The sequence below is a fragment of the Lygodium microphyllum genome, chromosome 8 (genome assembly GCF_053477565.2).
Source record: "Lygodium microphyllum isolate KBCC chromosome 8, Lygodium_microphyllum_v1.1.10, whole genome shotgun sequence".
In the NCBI taxonomy this organism is placed as follows: domain Eukaryota; kingdom Viridiplantae; phylum Streptophyta; class Polypodiopsida; order Schizaeales; family Lygodiaceae; genus Lygodium; species Lygodium microphyllum.
In genome coordinates, this window is record NC_141142.1 from 79,159,223 (window position 1) to 79,170,160 (window position 10,938).

The 10,938-nt window shown below is 42.5% G+C and overlaps 1 pseudogene; it reads right to left on the reverse strand.

Annotated features, from left to right (window-relative positions):
* Window positions 1-3,502: 3,502 nt before the first annotated feature.
* Window positions 3,503-6,757, reverse strand: LOC148032491 (uncharacterized; annotated as a pseudogene).
* Between the last annotated feature and the right edge of the window lie 4,181 nt (window positions 6,758-10,938).

Sequence of the window (10,938 nt, forward strand, 5' to 3'; positions counted from 1 at the left end):
TCTAAGGGGTGGCTCTATAAGCCCCCTCCCCTCTCCCCCCCCCCACAAAAAGTTTTACCTTAAAGGGCCCTCATATGGACCCTTGAGCTTTTTCTCCCATCCTTGCAATAATTCCCTCCTAAGGGCTCCCTTAGCCTTTCCCCCCCCCCCTCCCCCCCCCCCCCCATTGAGTTGCCATTGAAAGGCTTTCAACTGGCCCTTAAGCCCTTTTTCCCTCCTTCCTATGCAAGAATTCCTTCTTTAGCCCTTTCATACCCCTTTCCTTTCCCCCCCTAACCGTGGTTCGTGTGGGATTGTTAAAACACCCCCTGCCCCCCCTTCCCCCCGGGAATTCCAAAGCCTTCATGTGCTCTTGCATATAACACCCCCATACACGAAATTTCCTCCCGAAAGGCCCTTTCATACCTTGTTTCTCACCCCCCCCCCCCCCCCCACACAAAAAGAAAAGTGGGTGTTAAGGGTTTTTTTGACACTTTTCATTTTCCCCTTTTCTTGTAAATCTTTAAAAGGCCATCAAGCTCTTTCCCATGGCTTTAATGAGCCTTACTTGCGAATGATTTTAAAATATCCTCTTTCTAGGTTTTAAACCTTTCCATGGTTTCTCCCTTCTCCACACAACTATCCCTTCAAAGAGCTTCTACGAAGGGAAGGAAAATAAACTCATAAATGATGGTGGTATTTCAAAAGGGAGTTCGCAAAGTCACATCCAAGACGGAAAGGCTGCATTCGCGATGGCTCCTAAGAAATACCAAGGCGCAACCGCCGGGGGATCGTCTCCTAGCATCCACGTGGACATCTCACCACAAGTCCAGGTTTTCCTTCCTAATTTTTATTTGGTATTGTTATAATTCAATCGTGCGAGGATAATTGTTGGAGATAGGATGCATGTTTCGTCTTAAATACTTTGGTTAACTCGGAAAGATTTAGCTCACGAGACATAAAAGTTCGGTCATTAGTATTTTAAATAAAACAAACAAAGAAAAGTGAGCAAAAATTTGATAGGAATTTCTAGCAAGTAGTTTTTGTGCATTTCAATGAACTGAACTTTGATTAATGTCCATATTTACGAAATAGAATTAAGATAGTGCACTCTGTTTAGGCATGGAAGTATAAATTGTATGCCATGTTATTAGGACATATCTTCTTCGCAAATGAGCCATTGTGGAAAGTGCTAATAACCCATATGGAATTGCAAGGCATGAAATGATTCTTACGTTGCATAACTCTAGTCAATTATAATTTTTCAAGTGCATAATTATTAGTAAAAGGTTTCTTGTTTAGCTTGAATCTTGTTCGCAAGTTATAGGATGATTATTTGGAATTAGGTTATAACCTAACCTATGCTTGATCTTAAATCGATAAGTTAGGACTGAGAATCAATTTACGCATAGACAATGAGTCATGTGTTTATGAAAATGATAGCGTAATTATCTTCAAGAATTAAACAGATTGGCATAAACCTAAACACCTAAACCCCCGGAGAAATCGTTTTAGAAAGAGTTAATTCAATTCCAAAGAACTCACTAGGATTTAATATGTGACCTAGTCGCACGTATTGCAAAAACTGAAACTCCTATACCCTAAATACTTGCCCACATTCACCGAATGTAGGGACAGCGGAACATACTTGAGAAGTGATCTAGGGTTTGTCCTTAAGAATCTTTCGCTAAAAAGATGGAACTTGGAACCCTATGACTGACAACGTCAGCCTAATGTAATCAGGAACATATTGTTTCGTGACTCCATTTGATGGGTAGAATAGTCCCATAGTTCGATGTGACACTTGTGCAACAAGTGCAGAGTCGTATGATCTTGTGATTGGATCACAAGGGAATGGCCAATTCTCGGAATGAGGTTGGCAGATTCTACGCAAGTTATCTTGCAAGAGGATGAATAATCGTCCTAATATAGTATCTTTCTGGGGTAAAGATAATTGCTTGGAGCAAAGGATAAACCAATAAATTGGAATAACATATGAACTTAAGGTATTGACCAAGTCGGGTTAATAGGGTACGGCCCTAACCCAGGATATAGGGGATCTTGCCAGTCGCAAGTCATCCCGGATCGGGTGTTGGATGCATTCGAAAAGAAGGATTCACTCCTTAGCAGTTGGCCAAACAATAAACGGCCAATGGAAATGTTTGTGCTTGTTACAGATTTAAGAGCATTGTTTTGCTTTCTTTGATCAATGAATTAAAGGATAAATGGATATCTAATACTTCAGGTTGAAGGCCTGAAGGGAGAGACAGCTTCAGTTACCCTCGACTGCTTGCTTGACCCTAACCAAGGGGGTTGTTAATTGCGCCGAGAAGGTGGACCGAACTCGCCGCGAGAGGTCTCTTCGTTAAGCACTACTTGGAGCAGGAGGACGCTTGGGTGCTAGGGGGGCTCTGGCCGTAAATCCCTCGCCTTCCAGGCCCTGCACAAGACGCCAACGTGACTCGGGATTAGATCTCGAGGCTCACATCCAAGTCTACGGGCGGAATCTTGGATTGATAATCCCTGTAAATTGCTGGATAGCCTTCGGGCGGATTGTGGATAAGCCTATGGGCTAGACTTTATGTATTTCAAAGATAAATATGATAATTTGTTAAAAAGAAACTTGTTTGACATTGCTTTTCTATGTCAAGTGCTATGATTACGTGAAGGAACCAGTGCCTAACGGGCTAATTAAGGAAGCTAATTGATACATGTCCAACTAAATGTGTTAGGTGATTAAATAACTAAAATAACTTGAGGAAAGTGCGGTGGATGTGGCCATAGGTCCGTTCTATGGATGGGTGGTCCCAGTTGGCCGGGAACTTTTCTCAAATCATGATGGACAGCCAGAAGATCGTCAACGAACACGAACAACAGGCGCGTTGACCTAGAGTTATAACTGATCCCGATTTACGTTGTTTTAGGGGAACGGAATGGGACTATGCCTCATGGCAGAGAGGTTGAGCTTCGCATCCCTCTTGTTTCCCATTCTCCTTGAACCAAGTGTAGCGTGAATCCGCTTCGAACCTGGCGTTTCTGCGTTGTCTAAGGGTTTTCGAAAGCAAAGTCACGACCACGGAGGACTTTGAATAATTTCAGGATAGGAGGTTAATCTAGCAAATCAGATTCAATTTAAAAGTTCAATTTCAGATAATAGGTGACATACAATCAACTTCATCTGAATGGAAATCGCTCCAATAGATCAGCTTGCTCCAGCACCAGACATCACATAAAAAATCGAATTAAATTACGAGTCTTTTCTCCTTTCTTCTTCCTTCTTTATATTTTTCACAGGATTTTGAGAAAACAGAGACAACAAGCAAGGAAGTGCTTCGTTGTCTAGGATAATCCAGGTCTGAATTTCATTACTGGTTACTATGTTTCCAATAGTTAGCAAAGTACTCAGGAGAACAATGGTAACTTTTGCTGATTATCTTTACTTTGACACATCCTAGGCATTGAAGTGGACTGCTTGCTTGTCGCAGCTTCAAAGAAAGAAGCTTACTACTGAGGAAATTACTTATCAGAAAACAAAATTTTTGATATAATCTGGATCTCTCTTCATCTTGTCCTAGAATTTCTTGAACCATCGATCCAAGATATCCATTGGAACAACAAGTTTATTTGCATCAACTGAACAAAAGGACTGCATAAAGTTGAAGAGGTTTTCACCAACTTTCATTGCTAGAGCTTCAACACGTTGTTGTTGTCCCACATTGAGTGCAGGAAGTGAAGTGGCATCTTCAACAGATATCCATATCTTGGCTGAAAGGGGGGGTTGCATCAGCTGCCATTATTTGCAACTGCCCCCAGGACTTGGTCACAGTAAGGGTAAGACAGCTAAAGGACAGGTCCGATGTACAGCACCACAATACTGAAACTGAGATCCAGGTGATTACACATACACTGTAAGGGCTTTTTCTGATGGTAATGAGAAGTCGTTCAGTAAAAAAATGCAAATCTCTTTGATCTGGTCATAGGCCTCTCCTAACTTCTTTCTGAATTAATCTGTGAGCGGCGCGAACGATGCGCAACGGGCAGTAGAATAGCGGACATGTTCCTGCTGTGGTGTGTTTGCTGTTTGTTCCAGAAACTACTGGAAATGTCCTCCACAAAAGATCGAACTCTGGATCTTCAGTTTACAACATTAAAACTAATCGTAAGGATCTTCATGACGAATTCACTAAGCTTCGACTTCTAAAGAATGATCTCCTCCTTCAGCATTCCATCGACTGTTCATAAAGATCATCATGACGATCTCGCCAAGCTTCGACTTATCAAGAATGCATCGAGTTTTTCCCCAGAATTGAAAAAAAAACTCCCTTACAACGCTTGGAGCACGCCTGGCAGCTTCTATGGCTACAAGGATTGCCTTGAAACGCTCTCACCTCTATCTCTGGATTACCTTGAAACGCTCTCCTTCCTTCAATACGAAGGTCTCTCCACTCTCTCTCTATCTCCCTTTTTGACCTTCGAAATGTCATGTCTTTCCTCTGACCTTCCTCAATTCTCACGATTCAAACCCTCCAACTCCCGTTGATCCTCTCCTATCGATAAAGCTCTTCCCCATATCAGTTCCTCCTCGTCCAGCGTAGTGTACCTTCGATGTTGAAAAGCACCAAGGATCCATGAAATCCCGTGTTCTCTATTGTCAATGCCTTCCTCCTCCGTCAATCCTCGAATGCTCTGTTCCTCTCTTCATCCAGTCGAAACATTCTGTTCGTCGAAGTCTTAGCCGCAATGCAGATGACGACGAAACCTTTAATCGATCCTTCTTCTTCTTCTCGAGTAAAAGCCCAAAACCCACCGTTCCTATTCAAGTTCCTGTCTGACCACAGAAAAATAGAATCCTCTTTTTCCCCAGAGAAAGCTTCTTAATCTCTGTCGAGCAGCAGAGTACCCTCCTCTATTTTTTTTTCCTTTTCATTCCAAAAAGCTCTTTTCCCCTTTTTTCATGTCCGTCCCGCCCTCTCGCTTTCAAAATTAGCTTTTTCCTTTTTCTGTCTTCCTAAAAACAGCCCTACCAAAAACAACAATTGATGTCGTTGAGCCCCTGCATGTCTCATAGAATGTAGGAAGTTTATGTAGCCTAAAGACTTCATTCACACTGTATATCTGCCTGCAAATTTCAGACATCCCCTTGCCTAGTACTTCAACATAACCCACAACTCTTTCAAACACTTTCTTTTGGCTGCATTGTTACTTGCCATATACAGTATGTTTGGCATCCAATCTTACATTCAATTCTGCTGAAAAGGTGCAATCACATCGATGTTTTGTTTGCCCCTCTTCATCTTCTCAAAGAAGTCATGAGATTCCCACATATACTCATACTTATCTCCCTGATTCTCCATTGAGCATAATGCGAAACTCCTGTGAACTGTTGATCAAAACCTCCTCATCTAAATTGACTGACCACTTGGCAAGGCATGCCAATTAGAACATTATTAATAAGTTCCTCTTGCTCCAAACCCTTCTTCACTTTATTACCCACGCAGAACAAAAGTACAAACACAACAACTAAATATGTACAAAGTATCAAATCACACGCACAACTTTTGGGTGGTTTACACACCTCGAATGCGCAGCAATACGACATCCACCCCCTCTAATCCTGCGCATCCTCCGGATGGGCCAACTACCCATGATCATTATCATCAAGATCCACAAACAAATCAATCTCTTCGTTATGCATTTCTGGTAGATCAATAAGATTATCTGTCATATCATCTGTTTTTTCCATTGGAGTTTCTTCTCGTTGCTCTTCTCTTGCAAATTCTTCCAATGCATAGTCCTCATCATCCCTTTTCTTGAAAATCTTGATTCTTTTTCCAGCAATAGGCACTCTAAGCACTGTCCCATCCAATTCAGCCAGCTCATATGTTGCATTATCAAAGACATGTCTAACTATGTACGGCCCAAACCATTTTTTCACCATCTTCCGAAGTGCAGTATGCTGATTTTCAAGGCTACTATCAAAGACCAATACCCAATCTCCCTCTTCTATTGCTCTAGGCCGCAAGCGATGCCTGCTATCAAACCTGTCCTTATTCCTTAGTCTAGCAACCTTCAACCTGTCAATAGCTAGCTGAATATCCTCAGGTCTCCTCTCCAACTGTCGAATCCGAAGAGCTAAGAGCTCCTCTCTCGTCAAATCCTCCTGCCAAGGTAAAACTGACCAAGTCAAAGCACAAGTCTCAATCGGCATAACAGGTTTCTGACCATACATCAACTCTGCAGGCATATATCCTGTGGTAACACTATGAGTCGTATGATCAGCCCATAAAGCAAATGGTAGAAGTCTCGGCCATTCTCCAATCCGTTCTCTGCATGCTTTGGCTAATGCTTTCACTATCGGCGGATGCCCTCTTTCACTTTTCCCATTTCCCTCTAGATTATATGCTGTGGTTAGAGCCAACTTGATTCCTAGTTGAGAGAAAAACTCCCTAGCTTCATCTGCATCCAATTCACCACAATCCGCAGTGATCTTACCCACACAACCATACCTGCAAAAAATTTCCTCCAATAAGAACTTACACACTGCACTAGTGGTCTTCGTTCTCAAAGATCTGCCCTCAACATGATTGGTAAGATCCTCTCTAGCCAAAACAATGTACCTCATCTACCATAGACCCATAGGCATGGTAACCAAATCAACTACCCACTTATAATGAATGCATAGCGGATAGGTCGGATGAAGCTCATCTCGATGACGCACTACTGAATACATCTGGCAGTCTCTGCAAGTCTCAACAAAGTGAGAAACATCTCTATACATGCCTTTCCACCAATATTTCTCCTTGATTTTCTCATAAGTAGCCCATACTCCTCTATTACCAGCCCAAGGACTCTCATTAAACTCTCTCATCACCTGTAACTATGTCTCTCTATCGTAGACAACCTGCAAAGGTAATCCGCCTCTTTTCTTCGGATGCTTCCAAAGAAATCCGTCCTTGAGAAAATAACCATAGGCTTTCCTTCTGATCTTCTTGAACTCTTCATCTGTCCATTCATCTCTTTTGCTTAGTGTACTAAGGTACCTGCCAATCTGCAACCAATCTCCAACATAGAGTTCTGTGAAAGCCACAATATCATAGACATGACAAACATGATCAACCATTGTGGCTGAAATATCTGCATCATCCTCTTCTGCAAGTAGAGTCTCCTCATCATCATATCTGGCTCTAGACAACATATCTGCCACTGGATTATCTTTCCCTGTTATGTGTTTAAATTTCGGATTTAATGACTTGATGTATGCAATCCATCTCAACATGGCTATATCCGGAGTAGAGCAACTCGTGATCATGCCAATCAATGGCAAGCAATCTGTCTCTACCACAACTGAAGCTCCAATAAAGTACTCCTTGTCACATTTGAGAGCCGTGACAATCCCCAATAAATCCCTCTTGATTTGCAGATATCTCCTCTGTCTCTCGTTTAGGACTTTCGCCCCAAACCGAATAGCGTACCTATTTCCATCTGCATCATCTTAACCCACAACCCAACCTATGCCAATTGGACTAGTGTCAACTGTCAATACAATAGACCTTTAACAATTATAATCCTCTTTTCTAAGAGTAGGAGCATTCTGCAATAACTTCTTCAATTTCCGCATGGCTCTAGTGTGGCTCTCATCCCAATAGAATTTCTGCCCCTTTCGAAGCAGCTGATACAAACAATCTGCTATGTGTGCAAAATGAGGTATCCAAATCATATAAAACACACAAGCACCAATGAATCTCTGTACCTCTGAAGTGGTAGAACAATACTCCGCAATCTTGCCTATAGCATTCACCTTATCAGGTGAAGGTTTTCTGCCATAATATCCACACATATGCCCAACAATGACAACCTCATTCACTCCAAAAACAGATTTTTGCCTTGAAAGTGTCAAGTTCACTTCTTCTAACCTGGCCAAAATCTTCTCACATACTGAAATATGATCAGCCACAAAGTATCTGCATCCCTACTCATTTAGGCTCTCATTCTTCTCTTCTTTTGCACACCCCTTAATGGGCACATCATCCAAGAAAGGAATAGTAAGCTGAGGTATGTAATCACGAAGGACCTTATGCATGGCATTCATCATATGCGCAACAGAATTAGTGGCACCTTGAGGCAAGGTACACATCCTGACAAGCCCAATAGGAGTTCTCATGGTGGTTATGTCCCTGCTTTCCAAAGCCAGCTGAAACTAATCATATCCTGAATACAAATCACCCAAAGAATAGATGGCACGTCCAGCAAATGCCTCTGCAAACTCATCCACAACTGGACCTATACCAACATTCCTGATAGTAACTCTGTTCACTGGCTGCATGTCCTGAATAAATCGAAGAGTACCATTCTTCTTTGGAACTGTAAACCACCTGTTTGAGTATGGTGCAGATGAAGGCTCAAGGATTCCCATCCTGATTTTCTCATTCAATAAATCAATCAGATTTGGCAAGTGTGCTTTAGGCACTGGAATAGGTCGGAGATTCCATGGAATATGAGGAATAGCAAAAATGACCATAGGAGCAACAATATCAGGATTCACACATCCAATCTCATGTGGGAAAAAAGCAAATCCCCTTCCATGACGCTCAAGCATCTCCTGAAAGCATTGCTTCTCTATGGGTAACAAGAAATCACCATTTCCAATTTTCAATTCAGCAAGAGTCTCTGCTGAAAATTTATGACCAACATGCTCCGGATTCCTCAAAATTTGCTGTTTAGCAACCCTCTCTATTTGCTGATCACTGTCAGGTGGAAGCGGTACAGCAACCGGCTTCACCTTCTTATCCATAGTTTTGTATTTCGTGTCAACCCTGGCTTCATTATGCTCTTCTGCATTACATAAACCTTGCTGTAAATCAGCAATTCTGCACTCCAATGGCTGAATATTCTCAGCCCTCTGCTCTATGGACTGCATAGAAACAGCCCCAAACTCTGAATGCTGAAATATTTCAGCAGTAAACTCTGTTGGCTGAAAAATTTCAACCCTCTGTCTCTCTGCAAGCTGATCATAACCAGCTGGAAACTCTGTTTGCTGAATTTCTTCAGCACTCAACACTCTTTGCTAAGTTACCTCAGCCTCTGACTCAATCTGTGACATAAAATCTGCAATTTCATGAAACATGTCCAGGGACTGCACTAATACATTACCGTGACAATTCAGCATATCAGTTTTCAGCATATCTCCCATTTCTGTCATCGTATCTGCACAAATCACACTGTCATACATCCCATCTATGTGCTCATCATCCTCCAAAATTCCTGCATTTTTCAAATTTTTCTCCTTCCTGCATATATACTGCCTGGCAGCTCTAGGCAACCTAGAAGTCTTCTGATAACTCATCGAACTGTTTGCTGAAATCCCAACAAAACCGGAGGATAAAACACTGCTGCCAGGAGGCGAGAACTCCAATCTCCTCTCCTCTGTACCACCGTTGTCTCGCGAAACGGCGGTACCTAATGAAAACCCAAATCCCTCACAGTGGGCAAGGGTGCATCTCTGAGAGTATCCCTGTTTCTAACATGGTTCACACATACAGTCATAAACTGAACTGCTCTCATACCATCTTTACTGCGAATCCGTGCATAAGCAGATCCATCATCCATGACCTTTGTTTCCATGCGCATCTCTGTAATGAATGGCTGACCAAGAATTATGGGATAAGAGCATGAATCCTACACAAAGAAATGAAAATCTTCCTCTACATCACCAATAGAAACCCTGACACTAGGACAGGCAGCATACAAATCACTTGCAGTGTTATTGGCGGCTCTCATACGCCACCCATGCTCTACATCCATAGGCCATCTGTTACTCTCATAAACTCCACGAACTATGAGATTAATCTCTGAACCATGATCAACTAATGCAACATAAGGCACCTGTTTCTCTCCAATCTTTACCATCGTATCTGTAGTTGCCCTAGCCCAATGGCTCCGCAAAAAGTGACTACGCGGTATCATGACAGGCTCATCAATTTCAGCATAATGCATAGGCCGAACCCTCTTCTCTACCTGCGGAAAAACAGAAGCATTATCAACCATAACCTCATCCTCATCCTCATCCAACTCCCCAATCAAAACTCCATGTGTATCAGTGGTAGCCAATGCATGTCTTTTCCTCTTCAGGACCTCCTGAAACTGATCTTGAAACTCTCTTTTTGAGATGCCCAAAATCTCAGAAATAGTGAAAGTCACCTCACTGCCAAGTATCTTATCATTAAAGATTTTCTTCATGTCTGTAGATGTCTCAATATCGGACATCAACCTGAATCCTGGCTGCTTTCTCTCTCTAGGCTCTTGCCTCTTTTCTCTCTTTTGAGCATCCTCTATCTGTCAATCTGGCCCTGGTCTTGAAGACGGTCCTGCAATAGGTGGAGTAACAAACTCACCCCCTCTAGTCTTCTTAGCTGCACTTGGATTTTCTTCATCCCTCTTACGCTTCTCCTCAACAAATACATCTGCACCATGAGATTTAGCCAAATAAGCATAAATAGAATACCTATCAACAGGCGAGTCCCAACCTGTCTCTGATCTGATGCTAGAGCCTGCACTAGTCAAAACAGTTTGCTGAAATTTCCCCTTGTTTGCAGTCTCCATAGCATAAGTCCATAGTGCGGACTGAGTCTCTGATCCCTTCTCAATCTGTACTCCATATGCAGAAGCATCACCTCTAGCTGTCACATAAGAAGTACGCGCAGCCATGTCCTCCACTAACTTCTTCATTCCACCTTTACCAAAGTTGGTAGCAAGTGGAGCTCCTGTCTCAGTCAACCAAATCTTACCATCTTGCCCCCAATATACCAAATTCTGCCTCTTTGCATCCTGGAAATAGTCACAATCCCTGCAATGCTGATGGTCCGTACTATCACACCAAATACATCTCCGATCTCTCCTAGGTGCACTAGGAGCACTCCTAGGTGCAGTAGGAGCGCTAGAAGAAGCAGTAGGCGCAGTCGA